We start from the raw sequence: 22,446 nt of genomic DNA, 5'->3' as shown, positions 1-22,446 counted from the left end.
CATGAGAGCAGAGGGCCTCAGCACTCTTGCACTTTTCACCGAGGAGGATTTTCCAGCTCTTGTCTCCTCAGGTACAGGCCAAAGGAAAAGGAAGGTGGAAGATAGTCCTGTCGCAGAACCTTCCAAGCTGTTCATTGTGGACCTCAATCCACCCCAGGAAGAGGAGGATGGCCTCCTCCCAGAACCGGACGTGTTGGAGCAGATGGTGGAGTCCCTTGTGGCCGAAGAAGAAATGGAGGAGTCGGAAGCCACTGAGGCACCATCCCTGCTCGATCAGCTAGAAGAAGAGGGTCTGCTGGAGATACCCTTACCAGCAGGTGCCAAAGAGGAAGAACCGCCCGACCGGAGTGGTAACTAAGGCACACCGCCTGCTCTAACTTTCTCTTTCCTCCAATGACTGCTAACATTAACATCTTTTCCATTAATGTTAGGAGCATCAGAGACAAGTTCCGACGTCAGACAATTTTTGCGTTCCTTAACACTCAGTCTAGTGATGTATTTTTCCTGCAGGAATGCTCCCTTCCCTCCTCTAGGTCCTTCAACCATCTGGCCAGGGAGTGGACCCATGGCCCATCCTACTGGTCTGGCGGGGGCGACTGTAGGTCCGCGGGGGTCGCCGTGCTGATCAGGGGAAGCGCCTTCACATTGGACTCTGTTCAGGAAATCGTCTGCGGCAGGTTACTGCTCGTGGATGGCACCTGGGCGGGAGAACCTGTCAGGTTCATCAATGTGTATGCTTCTCCTGTGAAGAGCGATCGACTGGAGCTCCTCCAAGCCCTGCGCCCTCAGCTCGCTACCGCCAGGACGGTAGTGATGGCCGGGGATTTCAACTGCCCGATTGAGGAGGATGGACGCAGTTCTGGAACGGCTGCCAAGTTGGACGTCACATCCAAACTGCTCATTGAGATGGTGACCGAAGCCTCTCTTGTGGACGTTGTTGGCTCCATCGGACACGGATCTGTGAACTATTCATGGTGCCGATCCGATGGCTCGCTGCGTTCCAGGATTGACTTTGTGTTTACCTCTCGGGCGGTTGGGCGGAGTGGGCACTCGATGGTCCCCTGCTTCTTCTCTGACCACAGAGCCATTCACTTTCAAGGTGTGCTGGGCCATGGCTTCCCCATTGGCCCGGGCTCCTGGAAGCTGAACTGCTCTCTGCTGGAAAAGGGTGAGATTCTGGAGGAGCTTAGAGCTGCCTACTCCACGTGGCGGGCCTACAAGGCGGGCTTCCAGTCTGTTTCTGACTGGTGGGAATACGTTAAACTCGAGTTCCGTTTCTTCTTTCAGGCAAAGAGTCAACAACAGGCGTGTCTGAAGAGGAGGGACTTCAGGAGACTCCAGCGTGAGCTGCGTTCCCTGCAGGACCTTCTTCGATGCGGCTGGGACGTGAGAGAGGAGCTGGAGGAGACTAAGAGGAGCCTGAAAAGGCACTTCGAGGAGGAGTCCGAGCGAATTGTCTTCCGTTCCAAAGTGGAGAACCTGGAGAAGGGTGAGAAATGTAACTCGTTCTTTTTCAGGAAACTCCACGCCGGTCACACGCCCATGAATGAACTACGAGACGAGAGTGGAAGCATGCGACGCGGGAAAGAGAATGTGATGAAGGTCGTCAGCGACTTCTACAGCGAACTCTACGCCCGCAAGACTACTGACCCCGAGGCCGCCGATAAGTTCCTGTCAGGTATCACTAACCATCTTGACCCTGCAGACGCGGCGGCCATGGACGTTCCTCTGACGGTGGACGAGCTGCTCTCGGCCGCCAAATCCTTTAGTTCTGGCAGGACACCGGGCAGTGACGGCCTCCCAGCAGAGCTCTATGTAGCGCTGGGAGACCTAATCTGTCCGGACCTGTTAGGGCTGTATGAGGAGATGGTGGTGGAGGGCAGAATGCCTCCATCTCTGAGGGAAGGAATGGTCACGATCCTGTACAAGCGTAAAGGAGAGAGGTGCGACCTGAAGAATTGGCGTCCCATCACCCTTCTGAATGTCGACTACAAGATCCTGGCCAAGACGATGGCAACGAGACTGAAGACGGTTATCGGACGGATCATCCACCCGGATCAGACCTGCGGCATCCCCGGACGTCGCATCGCAGACAGCCTGGCTCTCATGCGGGACACGGTCGAGTACATCAAAGCCCGCCGGGTGCACGCAGCCCTGATCTCGTTGGATCAGGAAAAGGCCTTCGACCGTGTTTCCCATGAGTTCCTGGGCAAAGCTCTGCACAGGTTAGGTTTGGGTAACATGTTTTGTTTGTATGTCCAACTAATGTATTTTGATATTCACAGCTCGGTGTTGGTAAACGGCTGGAAGACTGACCCCTTCCCGGTCCTCTCAGGGGTCAGACAAGGCTGTCCTCTGTCACCTCTTCTTTTTGTTTGTGTTATAGAACTCTTTGCAGAGGCTATCCGGCGGAATGGAGAGATCAGAGGGATCACCGCACCAGGACCAGAACGCTTCGAGGTCAAGTGCTCGCTCTACATGGACGACGTGACCGTCTTCTGCGCGGACCGGCGCTCAGTCGACACCCTCGTCCAGACCTGTGAGACCTTCGGACGGGCTTCGGGAGCCAAAGTCAACTGCGGGAAGTCGGAAGCCATGCTCTTCGGGGACTGGCAGCCGGCCTCTTCCGCCCCCTTCCCTTTCAGCATCCAGCCGGATTTCATCAAGGTTCTTGGAGTCTGGTTCGGGAAGGAAGGAGCAGCCCTCAAGTCCTGGGAGGAACGCTTGACCAAGATCACCCAACGGATCGGTCTGTGGAGCCTCAGACGCCTCACCTGTGAGGGCAAAGCACTGGTCCTGCGTAACGAGGTACTGCCCGTGCTGCAGTACACGGCCCAGGCCTGGCCCCCCCTTGCCACCGTGTGCAGGGCCATTACCAGGACGGTGTTTCGTTTTGTCTGGGGATCCAAGATGGACAGAGTAAAGCGGAGCATCATGTACAAGGATCCTCGCAAGGGTGGGAAGGGCGTACCCGATATCCCCACCCTCCTGCGATCCTCCTTCGTATGTGACTGCGTTCGCCGAACTCTGCGAGTCAAGAGAGGTTCCGCGGGTGGGTCCATGTCTCGCTTCTTCCTGCTCCCCCTTTGGAGACGGTTAGGCTGGGACAAGTGGGACAGCTCCTTCCCCTACAACTGGACGGCGCCATGGTTCTACGGAGACGTGGTTCGGTTTGTGAGGGAACACCAACTGGAGGGACTCAAGCCTGATTTGTGGAAGCCAAAGACTATCCACAAACTCATCAGAGCCAAGGACGAAATGGAGAACATTCCAGGACTTCATCACGACACACTGGAGACTGTTTGGACAAACGTGTCATCGGCTGGATTGACCAACGGGCACAAGGACTTGTCATGGATGGCGATACAGGGCGGACTGCCCGTCCGGTCATTCATGCATGCCCGGAACCTGTGCAAAACCCGGTACTGCCCAAGGTGCCCCTTCGTGGAGGAAACATCGCTGCATGCCTTTTGGGACTGCCGTTTCGCACAGCGCCTGTTGGTTGCCCTGGAGGATGACCTGAGGAACTCCGTCCCCAGAGGGAGCCTATCGTACCATTCCGTACTTTATGGACTCTTCCCTGGGACTCACACCGTTGGAGCCATCCAGGAGGCTTGGCGCCTTATGAACTGCTTTAAGGACGCTATTTGGGTCGCCAGGAACCGGCTCATCTTGAAGAGGGAGAGGATGTCTATCCAGGATTGCCGCAGGCTGATCCACAGCCTGCTCAGAGACTATTCCATCATGGACAGTCCGGACGACAGCGCCGAGGAGGAGGTTTAGACCTCTTCCATGCCCCCTCCCTCCTTTTCCCGTTATGTGCGTCTTTCAATAAAGCTTCGGGCCTGTGATTTCCCCACCCTATCCCCCTTCTCCCCTACCCCCATCCCCCAATCGCCGGTTCGTCGTTATTTATTGTCTAACTTTTTCTTTCAGCTTGAGTGTTATGGATAAGCATAGGAGCGTGATGTATAGTTTAGTGCGTCGTACTCTATGGCTATGTAAGAAGGATTGTATATTTCTGTGTGTACGGGGCTGCGGCACTGTACACGGTTTGTTACCTATTTGTGAGTAGTGCAGGATAATAAAGATGCTGTTAAATCAAAAAATCTGTTCTTATCAGTTTAATATCTGATACGTCCCCTATCTGGGGACCATATATTAAATGGATTTTTAGAACAGGGAGATGGAAAAAGAGCTTGCTCTGTCCACTCCACGCATTGACCTGGTATTGCAGTACCTCCAGGAACGGTGCACCCCTTCTTAACCCAGTTTCCAAAAGCAGAACTCAATTCACCTGATTCATATTAGCCCGATTTAATGAATTGGAAGAAAGCATACGTCTTCATATGCACCTCAATTTGGCCCATTCACTTTTCACACTTCCTCCTTTTGTTTTTTATCTTTCACACTTTTGACTTTCTTTATTCATCCAAATAGCAAACTCATCACCACTCAACCTGACCAACTCGGCTATGTCCCCGTGCTGCAGTTCTCTGTCTTATCTAGATCATTTGCAATTGAATGGAATAGATCCCTTTTGGACAAAGTGGATTCACCTGCTGCTGCAGTGACCACAGGTGTGATAACATCTAGAATTGGCATCTGGTGCGATCTCTCCGCTTCCACTCCAAAGAAAGTTACCTGTTTATTCCTATCATGCATTGGTTTTTGGGGTTTTCTTTGAGTAATGATGATCTCTTTAGTAGTCTGTTGGCGCCCTCTCCTGGAGGAATAGTTTGCTTGCTCTTGGACATTCTAAAAGAGAGGTCATGATAGACATTGAGCTTCTGAGCTCAATTGGGGACAGTCATGGGTGATGAATGTTTGCAACCTACTGCGAAGCCTCATACCGCAATATAAGGAACGTCAAATACTAAGAAAGGGCGGCCTATGAAAGAATTACTACTTTCAATAAGTACACTTAAACGGCTAATTGGGAATAGAAAAACTGTAAAAAGCCCTCTGAGAAAGCCCCCCTCTAACCTTTGATAGTAAGCTTTTCTGTAGTCTGCCTGTTGATGTATTTTCCGTTTGAACTGTGCACAACATGAAGAGACGGAACACTGGCGGCTTGTCACAATGCCCCCCGATGACATCACAATAGCGCTGCTGCCTAGAAAACAAGCTGCGCAGAAGAAGTTGTTCTTTGGGTGGGAGGGTGGGCTAGTGGAAGGAGGGGGCAATCTCTTTTTTTCCCGGGTGGTAGGGGGATGACAGGAGAAGGGAAGCGGGTGGTGAGAAAGGTACAGAGGGCAGGGTTTGGGGGCTGGGAAGGAAAGGGAAAAGATTAGGGTTTGGGGATGATGAAAGGGCTTTCTACGGGTAAGGATGGCAAAGGGTGGCAGTGACGGAAAGTCAGGCAACCTGTCCTGTCCGTCTTTTTGTATCGTGAATTGGAAAGACTGCAAGGGGGAGGGGAGTTGCTTGCGCCCTAAAGGAGGAGTTATTCAGATTCATTGCAGTGGGCGGCGGCTGCAAAACGCACCATTCTTCTTGTTTTGGCTCTGCAAAGCAGCCTTTTCAAGGGTTGGCTTGGGTGACAAAATGTCTTGTGTAGGCGTGGGTTTGTCTCCCTCTCGCTCTCTCTCCCTAAGATGTGTCCGGCATAGGCCAGGGTGCCACTCGAGGCCCAAACCAATTCTGGTTATCGCTTCTCGGCCTTTTGGCTAAGATCAAGTGTAGTATCTGTGAGGCTCGGCAGATGCAATGCACACTGGAAGGTTGCGCTTGCTAGTACTCTTGATGTATAGTATATTCATCTAGAGGAAAACATGGCCCTACCAGGATCGAGGCTATTAGACTGAGTAAGTGTGGGGGCTATGGTGCAATGTGCCCCAGGACTGACGACCCTGGAGTGAGTCTGAGCTTGCTGGCTTGGGACCCCGGCGAGCCTTGGGCTCTGTAGCACACCGTACCTTGCCCTTTCATACTTTCTGAGCATATTGCTCTATCCCGGCCTTCTGGCTAGGAAGGGAAATTTTTATAATCATGGTCGGAGGTCCGTTCAGCTTTGGGCTGAGAAACCAACACCCGGTTGGAGGTCCGGGTCAGCTTCGGCTGAGAAACCAACACCCGGTTGGAGGTCTGGGTCAGCTTCGGCTGAGAAACCAACACCCGGTTGGAGGTCCGGGTCAGCTTCGGCTGAGAAACCAACACCCGGTTGGAGGTCCGGTTAGCCTTGGGCTGAGAAACCAACACCGGTTGACGGTCCGGGCAGTTTCGGCTGCGAAACCAACAACTAGTAGCTCTCTACTCCACTTGGGTAAGATGCCTGGGTGGACGCTGGGAGCAACGACAAGGCTCAACCAGGCTTCGGCTTGGGGGAGCACCGAAGATCCCTGACCCTTGCTGTGGCCTTCTGGCTCGGAGGGACAGGGTTGATTTTTGGGGACCCTCTCCTCACGGAGGGGTCCACACGAATCCTAGCCTTTGCACTGTTTTTGGTGTGACTTCGGTCATGCATTTTTTGCGGTGCTTTGGAAAGCTTCATTAAATCAAAAAATCTATTCTTATCAGTTTAATATCTGATACGTCCCCTATCTGGGGACCATATATTAAATGGATTTTTAGAACAGGGAGATGGAAAAAGAGCTTGCTCTGTCCACTCCACGCATTGACCTGGTATTGCAGTACCTCCAGGAACGGTGCACCCCTTCTTAACCCAGTTTCCAAAAGCAGAACTCAATTCACCTGATTCATATTAGCCCGATTTAATGAATTGGAAGAAAGCATACGTCTTCATATGCACCTCAATTTGGCCCATTCACTTTTCACACTTCCTCCTTTTGTTTTTTATCTTTCACACTTTTGACTTTCTTTATTCATCCAAATAGCAAACTCATCACCACTCAACCTGACCAACTCGGCTATGTCCCCGTGCTGCAGTTCTCTGTCTTATCTAGATCATTTGCAATTGAATGGAATAGATCCCTTTTGGACAAAGTGGATTCACCTGCTGCTGCAGTGACCACAGGTGTGATAACATCTAGAATTGGCATCTGGTGCGATCTCTCCGCTTCCACTCCAAAGAAAGTTACCTGTTTATTCCTATCATGCATTGGTTTTTGGGGTTTTCTTTGAGTAATGATGATCTCTTTAGTAGTCTGTTGGCGCCCTCTCCTGGAGGAATAGTTTGCTTGCTCTTGGACATTCTAAAAGAGAGGTCATGATAGACATTGAGCTTCTGAGCTCAATTGGGGACAGTCATGGGTGATGAATGTTTGCAACCTACTGCGAAGCCTCATACCGCAATATAAGGAACGTCAAATACTAAGAAAGGGCGGCCTATGAAAGAATTACTACTTTCAATAAGTACACTTAAACGGCTAATTGGGAATAGAAAAACTGTAAAAAGCCCTCTGAGAAAGCCCCCCTCTAACCTTTGATAGTAAGCTTTTCTGTAGTCTGCCTGTTGATGTATTTTCCGTTTGAACTGTGCACAACATGAAGAGACGGAACACTGGCGGCTTGTCACAATGCCCCCCGATGACATCACAATAGCGCTGCTGCCTAGAAAACAAGCTGCGCAGAAGAAGTTGTTCTTTGGGTGGGAGGGTGGGCTAGTGGAAGGAGGGGGCAATCTCTTTTTTTCCCGGGTGGTAGGGGGATGACAGGAGAAGGGAAGCGGGTGGTGAGAAAGGTACAGAGGGCAGGGTTTGGGGGCTGGGAAGGAAAGGGAAAAGATTAGGGTTTGGGGATGATGAAAGGGCTTTCTACGGGTAAGGATGGCAAAGGGTGGCAGTGACGGAAAGTCAGGCAACCTGTCCTGTCCGTCTTTTTGTATCGTGAATTGGAAAGACTGCAAGGGGGAGGGGAGTTGCTTGCGCCCTAAAGGAGGAGTTATTCAGATTCATTGCAGTGGGCGGCGGCTGCAAAACGCACCATTCTTCTTGTTTTGGCTCTGCAAAGCAGCCTTTTCAAGGGTTGGCTTGGGTGACAAAATGTCTTGTGTAGGCGTGGGTTTGTCTCCCTCTCGCTCTCTCTCCCTAAGATGTGTCCGGCATAGGCCAGGGTGCCACTCGAGGCCCAAACCAATTCTGGTTATCGCTTCTCGGCCTTTTGGCTAAGATCAAGTGTAGTATCTGTTCTTATCAGTTTAATATCTGATACGTCCCCTATCTGGGGACCATATATTAAATGGATTTTTAGAACAGGGAGATGGAAAAAGAGCTTGCTCTGTCCACTCCACGCATTGACCTGGTATTGCAGTACCTCCAGGAACGGTGCACCCCTTCTTAACCCAGTTTCCAAAAGCAGAACTCAATTCACCTGATTCATATTAGCCCGATTTAATGAATTGGAAGAAAGCATACGTCTTCATATGCACCTCAATTTGGCCCATTCACTTTTCACACTTCCTCCTTTTGTTTTTTATCTTTCACACTTTTGACTTTCTTTATTCATCCAAATAGCAAACTCATCACCACTCAACCTGACCAACTCGGCTATGTCCCCGTGCTGCAGTTCTCTGTCTTATCTAGATCATTTGCAATTGAATGGAATAGATCCCTTTTGGACAAAGTGGATTCACCTGCTGCTGCAGTGACCACAGGTGTGATAACATCTAGAATTGGCATCTGGTGCGATCTCTCCGCTTCCACTCCAAAGAAAGTTACCTGTTTATTCCTATCATGCATTGGTTTTTGGGGTTTTCTTTGAGTAATGATGATCTCTTTAGTAGTCTGTTGGCGCCCTCTCCTGGAGGAATAGTTTGCTTGCTCTTGGACATTCTAAAAGAGAGGTCATGATAGACATTGAGCTTCTGAGCTCAATTGGGGACAGTCATGGGTGATGAATGTTTGCAACCTACTGCGAAGCCTCATACCGCAATATAAGGAACGTCAAATACTAAGAAAGGGCGGCCTATGAAAGAATTACTACTTTCAATAAGTACACTTAAACGGCTAATTGGGAATAGAAAAACTGTAAAAAGCCCTCTGAGAAAGCCCCCCTCTAACCTTTGATAGTAAGCTTTTCTGTAGTCTGCCTGTTGATGTATTTTCCGTTTGAACTGTGCACAACATGAAGAGACGGAACACTGGCGGCTTGTCACAATGCCCCCCGATGACATCACAATAGCGCTGCTGCCTAGAAAACAAGCTGCGCAGAAGAAGTTGTTCTTTGGGTGGGAGGGTGGGCTAGTGGAAGGAGGGGGCAATCTCTTTTTTTCCCGGGTGGTAGGGGGATGACAGGAGAAGGGAAGCGGGTGGTGAGAAAGGTACAGAGGGCAGGGTTTGGGGGCTGGGAAGGAAAGGGAAAAGATTAGGGTTTGGGGATGATGAAAGGGCTTTCTACGGGTAAGGATGGCAAAGGGTGGCAGTGACGGAAAGTCAGGCAACCTGTCCTGTCCGTCTTTTTGTATCGTGAATTGGAAAGACTGCAAGGGGGAGGGGAGTTGCTTGCGCCCTAAAGGAGGAGTTATTCAGATTCATTGCAGTGGGCGGCGGCTGCAAAACGCACCATTCTTCTTGTTTTGGCTCTGCAAAGCAGCCTTTTCAAGGGTTGGCTTGGGTGACAAAATGTCTTGTGTAGGCGTGGGTTTGTCTCCCTCTCGCTCTCTCTCCCTAAGATGTGTCCGGCATAGGCCAGGGTGCCACTCGAGGCCCAAACCAATTCTGGTTATCGCTTCTCGGCCTTTTGGCTAAGATCAAGTGTAGTATCTGTTCTTATCAGTTTAATATCTGATACGTCCCCTATCTGGGGACCATATATTAAATGGATTTTTAGAACAGGGAGATGGAAAAAGAGCTTGCTCTGTCCACTCCACGCATTGACCTGGTATTGCAGTACCTCCAGGAACGGTGCACCCCTTCTTAACCCAGTTTCCAAAAGCAGAACTCAATTCACCTGATTCATATTAGCCCGATTTAATGAATTGGAAGAAAGCATACGTCTTCATATGCACCTCAATTTGGCCCATTCACTTTTCACACTTCCTCCTTTTGTTTTTTATCTTTCACACTTTTGACTTTCTTTATTCATCCAAATAGCAAACTCATCACCACTCAACCTGACCAACTCGGCTATGTCCCCGTGCTGCAGTTCTCTGTCTTATCTAGATCATTTGCAATTGAATGGAATAGATCCCTTTTGGACAAAGTGGATTCACCTGCTGCTGCAGTGACCACAGGTGTGATAACATCTAGAATTGGCATCTGGTGCGATCTCTCCGCTTCCACTCCAAAGAAAGTTACCTGTTTATTCCTATCATGCATTGGTTTTTGGGGTTTTCTTTGAGTAATGATGATCTCTTTAGTAGTCTGTTGGCGCCCTCTCCTGGAGGAATAGTTTGCTTGCTCTTGGACATTCTAAAAGAGAGGTCATGATAGACATTGAGCTTCTGAGCTCAATTGGGGACAGTCATGGGTGATGAATGTTTGCAACCTACTGCGAAGCCTCATACCGCAATATAAGGAACGTCAAATACTAAGAAAGGGCGGCCTATGAAAGAATTACTACTTTCAATAAGTACACTTAAACGGCTAATTGGGAATAGAAAAACTGTAAAAAGCCCTCTGAGAAAGCCCCCCTCTAACCTTTGATAGTAAGCTTTTCTGTAGTCTGCCTGTTGATGTATTTTCCGTTTGAACTGTGCACAACATGAAGAGACGGAACACTGGCGGCTTGTCACAATGCCCCCCGATGACATCACAATAGCGCTGCTGCCTAGAAAACAAGCTGCGCAGAAGAAGTTGTTCTTTGGGTGGGAGGGTGGGCTAGTGGAAGGAGGGGGCAATCTCTTTTTTTCCCGGGTGGTAGGGGGATGACAGGAGAAGGGAAGCGGGTGGTGAGAAAGGTACAGAGGGCAGGGTTTGGGGGCTGGGAAGGAAAGGGAAAAGATTAGGGTTTGGGGATGATGAAAGGGCTTTCAACGGGTAAGGATGGCAAAGGGTGGCAGTGACGGAAAGTCAGGCAACCTGTCCTGTCCGTCTTTTTGTATCGTGAATTGGAAAGACTGCAAGGGGGAGGGGAGTTGCTTGCGCCCTAAAGGAGGAGTTATTCAGATTCATTGCAGTGGGCGGCGGCTGCAAAACGCACCATTCTTCTTGTTTTGGCTCTGCAAAGCAGCCTTTTCAAGGGTTGGCTTGGGTGACAAAATGTCTTGTGTAGGCGTGGGTTTGTCTCCCTCTCGCTCTCTCTCCCTAAGATGTGTCCGGCATAGGCCAGGGTGCCACTCGAGGCCCAAACCAATTCTGGTTATCGCTTCTCGGCCTTTTGGCTAAGATCAAGTGTAGTATCTGTTCTTATCAGTTTAATATCTGATACGTCCCCTATCTGGGGACCATATATTAAATGGATTTTTAGAACAGGGAGATGGAAAAAGAGCTTGCTCTGTCCACTCCACGCATTGACCTGGTATTGCAGTACCTCCAGGAACGGTGCACCCCTTCTTAACCCAGTTTCCAAAAGCAGAACTCAATTCACCTGATTCATATTAGCCCGATTTAATGAATTGGAAGAAAGCATACGTCTTCATATGCACCTCAATTTGGCCCATTCACTTTTCACACTTCCTCCTTTTGTTTTTTATCTTTCACACTTTTGACTTTCTTTATTCATCCAAATAGCAAACTCATCACCACTCAACCTGACCAACTCGGCTATGTCCCCGTGCTGCAGTTCTCTGTCTTATCTAGATCATTTGCAATTGAATGGAATAGATCCCTTTTGGACAAAGTGGATTCACCTGCTGCTGCAGTGACCACAGGTGTGATAACATCTAGAATTGGCATCTGGTGCGATCTCTCCGCTTCCACTCCAAAGAAAGTTACCTGTTTATTCCTATCATGCATTGGTTTTTGGGGTTTTCTTTGAGTAATGATGATCTCTTTAGTAGTCTGTTGGCGCCCTCTCCTGGAGGAATAGTTTGCTTGCTCTTGGACATTCTAAAAGAGAGGTCATGATAGACATTGAGCTTCTGAGCTCAATTGGGGACAGTCATGGGTGATGAATGTTTGCAACCTACTGCGAAGCCTCATACCGCAATATAAGGAACGTCAAATACTAAGAAAGGGCGGCCTATGAAAGAATTACTACTTTCAATAAGTACACTTAAACGGCTAATTGGGAATAGAAAAACTGTAAAAAGCCCTCTGAGAAAGCCCCCCTCTAACCTTTGATAGTAAGCTTTTCTGTAGTCTGCCTGTTGATGTATTTTCCGTTTGAACTGTGCACAACATGAAGAGACGGAACACTGGCGGCTTGTCACAATGCCCCCCGATGACATCACAATAGCGCTGCTGCCTAGAAAACAAGCTGCGCAGAAGAAGTTGTTCTTTGGGTGGGAGGGTGGGCTAGTGGAAGGAGGGGGCAATCTCTTTTTTTCCCGGGTGGTAGGGGGATGACAGGAGAAGGGAAGCGGGTGGTGAGAAAGGTACAGAGGGCAGGGTTTGGGGGCTGGGAAGGAAAGGGAAAAGATTAGGGTTTGGGGATGATGAAAGGGCTTTCTACGGGTAAGGATGGCAAAGGGTGGCAGTGACGGAAAGTCAGGCAACCTGTCCTGTCCGTCTTTTTGTATCGTGAATTGGAAAGACTGCAAGGGGGAGGGGAGTTGCTTGCGCCCTAAAGGAGGAGTTATTCAGATTCATTGCAGTGGGCGGCGGCTGCAAAACGCACCATTCTTCTTGTTTTGGCTCTGCAAAGCAGCCTTTTCAAGGGTTGGCTTGGGTGACAAAATGTCTTGTGTAGGCGTGGGTTTGTCTCCCTCTCGCTCTCTCTCCCTAAGATGTGTCCGGCATAGGCCAGGGTGCCACTCGAGGCCCAAACCAATTCTGGTTATCGCTTCTCGGCCTTTTGGCTAAGATCAAGTGTAGTATCTGTTCTTATCAGTTTAATATCTGATACGTCCCCTATCTGGGGACCATATATTAAATGGATTTTTAGAACAGGGAGATGGAAAAAGAGCTTGCTCTGTCCACTCCACGCATTGACCTGGTATTGCAGTACCTCCAGGAACGGTGCACCCCTTCTTAACCCAGTTTCCAAAAGCAGAACTCAATTCACCTGATTCATATTAGCCCGATTTAATGAATTGGAAGAAAGCATACGTCTTCATATGCACCTCAATTTGGCCCATTCACTTTTCACACTTCCTCCTTTTGTTTTTTATCTTTCACACTTTTGACTTTCTTTATTCATCCAAATAGCAAACTCATCACCACTCAACCTGACCAACTCGGCTATGTCCCCGTGCTGCAGTTCTCTGTCTTATCTAGATCATTTGCAATTGAATGGAATAGATCCCTTTTGGACAAAGTGGATTCACCTGCTGCTGCAGTGACCACAGGTGTGATAACATCTAGAATTGGCATCTGGTGCGATCTCTCCGCTTCCACTCCAAAGAAAGTTACCTGTTTATTCCTATCATGCATTGGTTTTTGGGGTTTTCTTTGAGTAATGATGATCTCTTTAGTAGTCTGTTGGCGCCCTCTCCTGGAGGAATAGTTTGCTTGCTCTTGGACATTCTAAAAGAGAGGTCATGATAGACATTGAGCTTCTGAGCTCAATTGGGGACAGTCATGGGTGATGAATGTTTGCAACCTACTGCGAAGCCTCATACCGCAATATAAGGAACGTCAAATACTAAGAAAGGGCGGCCTATGAAAGAATTACTACTTTCAATAAGTACACTTAAACGGCTAATTGGGAATAGAAAAACTGTAAAAAGCCCTCTGAGAAAGCCCCCCTCTAACCTTTGATAGTAAGCTTTTCTGTAGTCTGCCTGTTGATGTATTTTCCGTTTGAACTGTGCACAACATGAAGAGACGGAACACTGGCGGCTTGTCACAATGCCCCCCGATGACATCACAATAGCGCTGCTGCCTAGAAAACAAGCTGCGCAGAAGAAGTTGTTCTTTGGGTGGGAGGGTGGGCTAGTGGAAGGAGGGGGCAATCTCTTTTTTTCCCGGGTGGTAGGGGGATGACAGGAGAAGGGAAGCGGGTGGTGAGAAAGGTACAGAGGGCAGGGTTTGGGGGCTGGGAAGGAAAGGGAAAAGATTAGGGTTTGGGGATGATGAAAGGGCTTTCTACGGGTAAGGATGGCAAAGGGTGGCAGTGACGGAAAGTCAGGCAACCTGTCCTGTCCGTCTTTTTGTATCGTGAATTGGAAAGACTGCAAGGGGGAGGGGAGTTGCTTGCGCCCTAAAGGAGGAGTTATTCAGATTCATTGCAGTGGGCGGCGGCTGCAAAACGCACCATTCTTCTTGTTTTGGCTCTGCAAAGCAGCCTTTTCAAGGGTTGGCTTGGGTGACAAAATGTCTTGTGTAGGCGTGGGTTTGTCTCCCTCTCGCTCTCTCTCCCTAAGATGTGTCCGGCATAGGCCAGGGTGCCACTCGAGGCCCAAACCAATTCTGGTTATCGCTTCTCGGCCTTTTGGCTAAGATCAAGTGTAGTATCTGTTCTTATCAGTTTAATATCTGATACGTCCCCTATCTGGGGACCATATATTAAATGGATTTTTAGAACAGGGAGATGGAAAAAGAGCTTGCTCTGTCCACTCCACGCATTGACCTGGTATTGCAGTACCTCCAGGAACGGTGCACCCCTTCTTAACCCAGTTTCCAAAAGCAGAACTCAATTCACCTGATTCATATTAGCCCGATTTAATGAATTGGAAGAAAGCATACGTCTTCATATGCACCTCAATTTGGCCCATTCACTTTTCACACTTCCTCCTTTTGTTTTTTATCTTTCACACTTTTGACTTTCTTTATTCATCCAAATAGCAAACTCATCACCACTCAACCTGACCAACTCGGCTATGTCCCCGTGCTGCAGTTCTCTGTCTTATCTAGATCATTTGCAATTGAATGGAATAGATCCCTTTTGGACAAAGTGGATTCACCTGCTGCTGCAGTGACCACAGGTGTGATAACATCTAGAATTGGCATCTGGTGCGATCTCTCCGCTTCCACTCCAAAGAAAGTTACCTGTTTATTCCTATCATGCATTGGTTTTTGGGGTTTTCTTTGAGTAATGATGATCTCTTTAGTAGTCTGTTGGCGCCCTCTCCTGGAGGAATAGTTTGCTTGCTCTTGGACATTCTAAAAGAGAGGTCATGATAGACATTGAGCTTCTGAGCTCAATTGGGGACAGTCATGGGTGATGAATGTTTGCAACCTACTGCGAAGCCTCATACCGCAATATAAGGAACGTCAAATACTAAGAAAGGGCGGCCTATGAAAGAATTACTACTTTCAATAAGTACACTTAAACGGCTAATTGGGAATAGAAAAACTGTAAAAAGCCCTCTGAGAAAGCCCCCCTCTAACCTTTGATAGTAAGCTTTTCTGTAGTCTGCCTGTTGATGTATTTTCCGTTTGAACTGTGCACAACATGAAGAGACGGAACACTGGCGGCTTGTCACAATGCCCCCCGATGACATCACAATAGCGCTGCTGCCTAGAAAACAAGCTGCGCAGAAGAAGTTGTTCTTTGGGTGGGAGGGTGGGCTAGTGGAAGGAGGGGGCAATCTCTTTTTTTCCCGGGTGGTAGGGGGATGACAGGAGAAGGGAAGCGGGTGGTGAGAAAGGTACAGAGGGCAGGGTTTGGGGGCTGGGAAGGAAAGGGAAAAGATTAGGGTTTGGGGATGATGAAAGGGCTTTCTACGGGTAAGGATGGCAAAGGGTGGCAGTGACGGAAAGTCAGGCAACCTGTCCTGTCCGTCTTTTTGTATCGTGAATTGGAAAGACTGCAAGGGGGAGGGGAGTTGCTTGCGCCCTAAAGGAGGAGTTATTCAGATTCATTGCAGTGGGCGGCGGCTGCAAAACGCACCATTCTTCTTGTTTTGGCTCTGCAAAGCAGCCTTTTCAAGGGTTGGCTTGGGTGACAAAATGTCTTGTGTAGGCGTGGGTTTGTCTCCCTCTCGCTCTCTCTCCCTAAGATGTGTCCGGCATAGGCCAGGGTGCCACTCGAGGCCCAAACCAATTCTGGTTATCGCTTCTCGGCCTTTTGGCTAAGATCAAGTGTAGTATCGTTCGAAAAGGTGGTTTAAGGCTCCGGCCACCTTAGTACAATGATGCAATGCACACTGGAAGGTTGCGCTTGTTAGTACTTTGGGAGGATAGTATATCCATCTAGAGGAAACCATGGCCCTACCAGGATCGAGGCTATTAGACTGAGTAAGTGTGGGGGTTATGGTGCAATGTGCCCCAGGAATGGACACCCTGGAGGGAGTCTGAACTTGCTAGGTTGGGACCCTGGTAAGCCTCAGACTCTGTCGCACGCCGCGCCTTGCCTATTCATACTTTCCAAGCATATTGCCCTATCCCGGCCTTCTGGCTAAGAAGGGAAATTTTTATAATCCCGGTCGGAGGTCCGGTCAGCTTTGGGCTGAGAAACCAACACCCGGTTGGAGGTCCGGGTCAGCTTTGGCTGAGAAACCAACACCCGGTTGGAGGTCCGGTTAGCCTTGGGCTGAGAAACCAACACCCGGTTGGAGGTCCGGTCAGCCTTGGGCTGAGAAACCAACACCGGTCGACGGTCCGGGCAGTCTCGGCTGCGAAACCAACGACTAGTAGCTCCCTACTCCACTTGGGTAAGATGCCTCGGTGGACGCTGGGAGCAACAACAAGGCTCAACCAGGCTTCGGCTTGGGGGAGCACCGAAGATCCCTGACCCTCGCTGTGGCCTTCTGGCTCGGAGGGACGGGGTTGATTTTTGGGGATCCTCTTCTCACGGAGGGGTCCACACGAATCCTAGCCTTTGCACTGTTTTTGGTGTGACTTCGGTCATGCATTTTTGCGGTGCTTTGGAAAGCTTCATTAAATCAAAAATCTGTTCTTATCAGTTTAATATCTGATACGTCCCCTATCTGGGGACCATATATTAAATGGATTTTTAGAACAGGGAGATGGAAAAAGAGCTTGCTCTGTCCACTCCACGCATTGACCTGGTATTGCAGTACCTCCAGGAACGGTGCACCCCTTCTTAACCCAGTTTCCAAAAGCAGAACTCAATTCACCTGATTCATATTAGCCCGATTTAATGAATTGGAAGAAAGCATACGTCTTCATATGCACCTCAATTTGGCCCATTCACTTTTCACACTTCCTCCTTTTGTTTTTTATCTTTCACACTTTTGACTTTCTTTATTCATCCAAATAGCAAACTCATCACCACTCAACCTGACCAACTCGGCTATGTCCCCGTGCTGCAGTTCTCTGTCTTATCTAGATCATTTGCAATTGAATGGAATAGATCCCTTTTGGACAAAGTGGATTCACCTGCTGCTGCAGTGACCACAGGTGTGATAACATCTAGAATTGGCATCTGGTGCGATCTCTCCGCTTCCACTCCAAAGAAAGTTACCTGTTTATTCCTATCATGCATTGGTTTTTGGGGTTTTCTTTGAGTAATGATGATCTCTTTAGTAGTCTGTTGGCGCCCTCTCCTGGAGGAATAGTTTGCTTGCTCTTGGACATTCTAAAAGAGAGGTCATGATAGACATTGAGCTTCTGAGCTCAATTGGGGACAGTCATGGGTGATGAATGTTTGCAACCTACTGCGAAGCCTCATACCGCAATATAAGGAACGTCAAATACTAAGAAAGGGCGGCCTATGAAAGAATTACTACTTTCAATAAGTACACTTAAACGGCTAATTGGGAATAGAAAAACTGTAAAAAGCCCTCTGAGAAAGCCCCCCTCTAACCTTTGATAGTAAGCTTTTCTGTAGTCTGCCTGTTGATGTATTTTCCGTTTGAACTGTGCACAACATGAAGAGACGGAACACTGGCGGCTTGTCACAATGCCCCCCGATGACATCACAATAGCGCTGCTGCCTAGAAAACAAGCTGCGCAGAAGAAGTTGTTCTTTGGGTGGGAGGGTGGGCTAGTGGAAGGAGGGGGCAATCTCTTTTTTTCCCGGGTGGTAGGGGGATGACAGGAGAAGGGAAGCGGGTGGTGAGAAAGGTACAGAGGGCAGGGTTTGGGGGCTGGGAAGGAAAGGGAAAAGATTAGGGTTTGGGGATGATGAAAGGGCTTTCTACGGGTAAGGATGGCAAAGGGTGGCAGTGACGGAAAGTCAGGCAACCTGTCCTGTCCGTCTTTTTGTATCGTGAATTGGAAAGACTGCAAGGGGGAGGGGAGTTGCTTGCGCCCTAAAGGAGGAGTTATTCAGATTCATTGCAGTGGGCGGCGGCTGCAAAACGCACCATTCTTCTTGTTTTGGCTCTGCAAAGCAGCCTTTTCAAGGGTTGGCTTGGGTGACAAAATGTCTTGTGTAGGCGTGGGTTTGTCTCCCTCTCGCTCTCTCTCCCTAAGATGTGTCCGGCATAGGCCAGGGTGCCACTCGAGGCCCAAACCAATTCTGGTTATCGCTTCTCGGCCTTTTGGCTAAGATCAAGTGTAGTATCTGTTCTTATCAGTTTAATATCTGATACGTCCCCTATCTGGGGACCATATATTAAATGGATTTTTAGAACAGGGAGATGGAAAAAGAGCTTGCTCTGTCCACTCCACGCATTGACCTGGTATTGCAGTACCTCCAGGAACGGTGCACCCCTTCTTAACCCAGTTTCCAAAAGCAGAACTCAATTCACCTGATTCATATTAGCCCGATTTAATGAATTGGAAGAAAGCATACGTCTTCATATGCACCTCAATTTGGCCCATTCACTTTTCACACTTCCTCCTTTTGTTTTTTATCTTTCACACTTTTGACTTTCTTTATTCATCCAAATAGCAAACTCATCACCACTCAACCTGACCAACTCGGCTATGTCCCCGTGCTGCAGTTCTCTGTCTTATCTAGATCATTTGCAATTGAATGGAATAGATCCCTTTTGGACAAAGTGGATTCACCTGCTGCTGCAGTGACCACAGGTGTGATAACATCTAGAATTGGCATCTGGTGCGATCTCTCCGCTTCCACTCCAAAGAAAGTTACCTGTTTATTCCTATCATGCATTGGTTTTTGGGGTTTTCTTTGAGTAATGATGATCTCTTTAGTAGTCTGTTGGCGCCCTCTCCTGGAGGAATAGTTTGCTTGCTCTTGGACATTCTAAAAGAGAGGTCATGATAGACATTGAGCTTCTGAGCTCAATTGGGGACAGTCATGGGTGATGAATGTTTGCAACCTACTGCGAAGCCTCATACCGCAATATAAGGAACGTCAAATACTAAGAAAGGGCGGCCTATGAAAGAATTACTACTTTCAATAAGTACACTTAAACGGCTAATTGGGAATAGAAAAACTGTAAAAAGCCCTCTGAGAAAGCCCCCCTCTAACCTTTGATAGTAAGCTTTTCTGTAGTCTGCCTGTTGATGTATTTTCCGTTTGAACTGTGCACAACATGAAGAGACGGAACACTGGCGGCTTGTCACAATGCCCCCCGATGACATCACAATAGCGCTGCTGCCTAGAAAACAAGCTGCGCAGAAGAAGTTGTTCTTTGGGTGGGAGGGTGGGCTAGTGGAAGGAGGGGGCAATCTCTTTTTTTCCCGGGTGGTAGGGGGATGACAGGAGAAGGGAAGCGGGTGGTGAGAAAGGTACAGAGGGCAGGGTTTGGGGGCTGGGAAGGAAAGGGAAAAGATTAGGGTTTGGGGATGATGAAAGGGCTTTCTACGGGTAAGGATGGCAAAGGGTGGCAGTGACGGAAAGTCAGGCAACCTGTCCTGTCCGTCTTTTTGTATCGTGAATTGGAAAGACTGCAAGGGGGAGGGGAGTTGCTTGCGCCCTAAAGGAGGAGTTATTCAGATTCATTGCAGTGGGCGGCGGCTGCAAAACGCACCATTCTTCTTGTTTTGGCTCTGCAAAGCAGCCTTTTCAAGGGTTGGCTTGGGTGACAAAATGTCTTGTGTAGGCGTGGGTTTGTCTCCCTCTCGCTCTCTCTCCCTAAGATGTGTCCGGCATAGGCCAGGGTGCCACTCGAGGCCCAAACCAATTCTGGTTATCGCTTCTCGGCCTTTTGGCTAAGATCAAGTGTAGTATCTGTTCTTATCAGTTTAATATCTGATACGTCCCCTATCTGGGGACCATATATTAAATGGATTTTTAGAACAGGGAGATGGAAAAAGAGCTTGCTCTGTCCACTCCACGCATTGACCTGGTATTGCAGTACCTCCAGGAACGGTGCACCCCTTCTTAACCCAGTTTCCAAAAGCAGAACTCAATTCACCTGATTCATATTAGCCCGATTTAATGAATTGGAAGAAAGCATACGTCTTCATATGCACCTCAATTTGGCCCATTCACTTTTCACACTTCCTCCTTTTGTTTTTTATCTTTCACACTTTTGACTTTCTTTATTCATCCAAATAGCAAACTCATCACCACTCAACCTGACCAACTCGGCTATGTCCCCGTGCTGCAGTTCTCTGTCTTATCTAGATCATTTGCAATTGAATGGAATAGATCCCTTTTGGACAAAGTGGATTCACCTGCTGCTGCAGTGACCACAGGTGTGATAACATCTAGAATTGGCATCTGGTGCGATCTCTCCGCTTCCACTCCAAAGAAAGTTACCTGTTTATTCCTATCATGCATTGGTTTTTGGGGTTTTCTTTGAGTAATGATGATCTCTTTAGTAGTCTGTTGGCGCCCTCTCCTGGAGGAATAGTTTGCTTGCTCTTGGACATTCTAAAAGAGAGGTCATGATAGACATTGAGCTTCTGAGCTCAATTGGGGACAGTCATGGGTGATGAATGTTTGCAACCTACTGCGAAGCCTCATACCGCAATATAAGGAACGTCAAATACTAAGAAAGGGCGGCCTATGAAAGAATTACTACTTTCAATAAGTACACTTAAACGGCTAATTGGGAATAGAAAAACTGTAAAAAGCCCTCTGAGAAAGCCCCCCTCTAACCTTTGATAGTAAGCTTTTCTGTAGTCTGCCTGTTGATGTATTTTCCGTTTGAACTGTGCACAACATGAAGAGACGGAACACTGGCGGCTTGTCACAATGCCCCCCGATGACATCACAATAGCGCTGCTGCCTAGAAAACAAGCTGCGCAGAAGAAGTTGTTCTTTGGGTGGGAGGGTGGGCTAGTGGAAGGAGGGGGCAATCTCTTTTTTTCCCGGGTGGTAGGGGGATGACAGGAGAAGGGAAGCGGGTGGTGAGAAAGGTACAGAGGGCAGGGTTTGGGGGCTGGGAAGGAAAGGGAAAAGATTAGGGTTTGGGGATGATGAAAGGGCTTTCTACGGGTAAGGATGGCAAAGGGTGGCAGTGACGGAAAGTCAGGCAACCTGTCCTGTCCGTCTTTTTGTATCGTGAATTGGAAAGACTGCAAGGGGGAGGGGAGTTGCTTGCGCCCTAAAGGAGGAGTTATTCAGATTCATTGCAGTGGGCGGCGGCTGCAAAACGCACCATTCTTCTTGTTTTGGCTCTGCAAAGCAGCCTTTTCAAGGGTTGGCTTGGGTGACAAAATGTCTTGTGTAGGCGTGGGTTTGTCTCCCTCTCGCTCTCTCTCCCTAAGATGTGTCCGGCATAGGCCAGGGTGCCACTCGAGGCCCAAACCAATTCTGGTTATCGCTTCTCGGCCTTTTGGCTAAGATCAAGTGTAGTATCTGTTCTTATCAGTTTAATATCTGATACGTCCCCTATCTGGGGACCATATATTAAATGGATTTTTAGAACAGGGAGATGGAAAAAGAGCTTGCTCTGTCCACTCCACGCATTGACCTGGTATTGCAGTACCTCCAGGAACGGTGCACCCCTTCTTAACCCAGTTTCCAAAAGCAGAACTCAATTCACCTGATTCATATTAGCCCGATTTAATGAATTGGAAGAAAGCATACGTCTTCATATGCACCTCAATTTGGCCCATTCACTTTTCACACTTCCTCCTTTTGTTTTTTATCTTTCACACTTTTGACTTTCTTTATTCATCCAAATAGCAAACTCATCACCACTCAACCTGACCAACTCGGCTATGTCCCCGTGCTGCAGTTCTCTGTCTTATCTAGATCATTTGCAATTGAATGGAATAGATCCCTTTTGGACAAAGTGGATTCACCTGCTGCTGCAGTGACCACAGGTGTGATAACATCTAGAATTGGCATCTGGTGCGATCTCTCCGCTTCCACTCCAAAGAAAGTTACCTGTTTATTCCTATCATGCATTGGTTTTTGGGGTTTTCTTTGAGTAATGATGATCTCTTTAGTAGTCTGTTGGCGCCCTCTCCTGGAGGAATAGTTTGCTTGCTCTTGGACATTCTAAAAGAGAGGTCATGATAGACATTGAGCTTCTGAGCTCAATTGGGGACAGTCATGGGTGATGAATGTTTGCAACCTACTGCGAAGCCTCATACCGCAATATAAGGAACGTCAAATACTAAGAAAGGGCGGCCTATGAAAGAATTACTACTTTCAATAAGTACACTTAAACGGCTAATTGGGAATAGAAAAACTGTAAAAAGCCCTCTGAGAAAGCCCCCCTCTAACCTTTGATAGTAAGCTTTTCTGTAGTCTGCCTGTTGATGTATTTTCCGTTTGAACTGTGCA

At 48.4% G+C, this 22,446-nt stretch overlaps 10 non-coding genes and 3 pseudogenes across 10 annotated transcripts; all 13 read left to right on the top strand.

Moving 5' to 3' along the window:
• Window positions 1-4,057: 4,057 nt before the first annotated feature.
• LOC142274936 (U2 spliceosomal RNA) lies at window positions 4,058-4,262 on the top strand (annotated as a pseudogene).
• Window positions 4,263-5,649: 1,387 nt separating this feature from the next.
• Window positions 5,650-5,776, top strand: LOC142274942 (U2 spliceosomal RNA; annotated as a pseudogene).
• Window positions 5,777-6,460: 684 nt separating this feature from the next.
• On the top strand, window positions 6,461-6,658 carry LOC142274938 (U2 spliceosomal RNA). Its single transcript, XR_012739160.1, has one exon. It is a non-coding gene; the product is annotated as a U2 spliceosomal RNA (small nuclear RNA).
• A 1,387-nt stretch (window positions 6,659-8,045) lies between these two features.
• Window positions 8,046-8,236, top strand: LOC142274912 (U2 spliceosomal RNA). Its single transcript, XR_012739137.1, has one exon. It is a non-coding gene; the product is annotated as a U2 spliceosomal RNA (small nuclear RNA).
• A 1,387-nt stretch (window positions 8,237-9,623) lies between these two features.
• On the top strand, window positions 9,624-9,814 carry LOC142274911 (U2 spliceosomal RNA). The gene has a single exon (XR_012739136.1). It is a non-coding gene; the product is annotated as a U2 spliceosomal RNA (small nuclear RNA).
• A 1,387-nt stretch (window positions 9,815-11,201) lies between these two features.
• On the top strand, window positions 11,202-11,392 carry LOC142274910 (U2 spliceosomal RNA). Its single transcript, XR_012739135.1, has one exon. It is a non-coding gene; the product is annotated as a U2 spliceosomal RNA (small nuclear RNA).
• A 1,387-nt stretch (window positions 11,393-12,779) lies between these two features.
• On the top strand, window positions 12,780-12,970 carry LOC142274946 (U2 spliceosomal RNA). The gene has a single exon (XR_012739162.1). It is a non-coding gene; the product is annotated as a U2 spliceosomal RNA (small nuclear RNA).
• Window positions 12,971-14,357: 1,387 nt separating this feature from the next.
• Window positions 14,358-14,548, top strand: LOC142274945 (U2 spliceosomal RNA). Its single transcript, XR_012739161.1, has one exon. It is a non-coding gene; the product is annotated as a U2 spliceosomal RNA (small nuclear RNA).
• A 1,387-nt stretch (window positions 14,549-15,935) lies between these two features.
• LOC142274944 (U2 spliceosomal RNA) lies at window positions 15,936-16,077 on the top strand (annotated as a pseudogene).
• A 655-nt stretch (window positions 16,078-16,732) lies between these two features.
• On the top strand, window positions 16,733-16,928 carry LOC142274935 (U2 spliceosomal RNA). Its single transcript, XR_012739158.1, has one exon. It is a non-coding gene; the product is annotated as a U2 spliceosomal RNA (small nuclear RNA).
• Window positions 16,929-18,315: 1,387 nt separating this feature from the next.
• LOC142274933 (U2 spliceosomal RNA) lies at window positions 18,316-18,506 on the top strand. The gene has a single exon (XR_012739156.1). It is a non-coding gene; the product is annotated as a U2 spliceosomal RNA (small nuclear RNA).
• A 1,387-nt stretch (window positions 18,507-19,893) lies between these two features.
• Window positions 19,894-20,084, top strand: LOC142274921 (U2 spliceosomal RNA). The gene has a single exon (XR_012739145.1). It is a non-coding gene; the product is annotated as a U2 spliceosomal RNA (small nuclear RNA).
• A 1,387-nt stretch (window positions 20,085-21,471) lies between these two features.
• Window positions 21,472-21,662, top strand: LOC142274909 (U2 spliceosomal RNA). The gene has a single exon (XR_012739134.1). It is a non-coding gene; the product is annotated as a U2 spliceosomal RNA (small nuclear RNA).
• The last annotated feature ends 784 nt before the right edge of the window (window positions 21,663-22,446 follow it).

The sequence above is a fragment of the Anomaloglossus baeobatrachus genome, unplaced genomic scaffold (assembly GCF_048569485.1).
Source record: "Anomaloglossus baeobatrachus isolate aAnoBae1 unplaced genomic scaffold, aAnoBae1.hap1 Scaffold_3809, whole genome shotgun sequence".
Taxonomy (NCBI): domain Eukaryota; kingdom Metazoa; phylum Chordata; class Amphibia; order Anura; family Aromobatidae; genus Anomaloglossus; species Anomaloglossus baeobatrachus.
The sequence above is the reverse complement of the archived record's forward strand: the minus strand, read 5'-3'. Positions and strand labels throughout refer to the sequence as shown.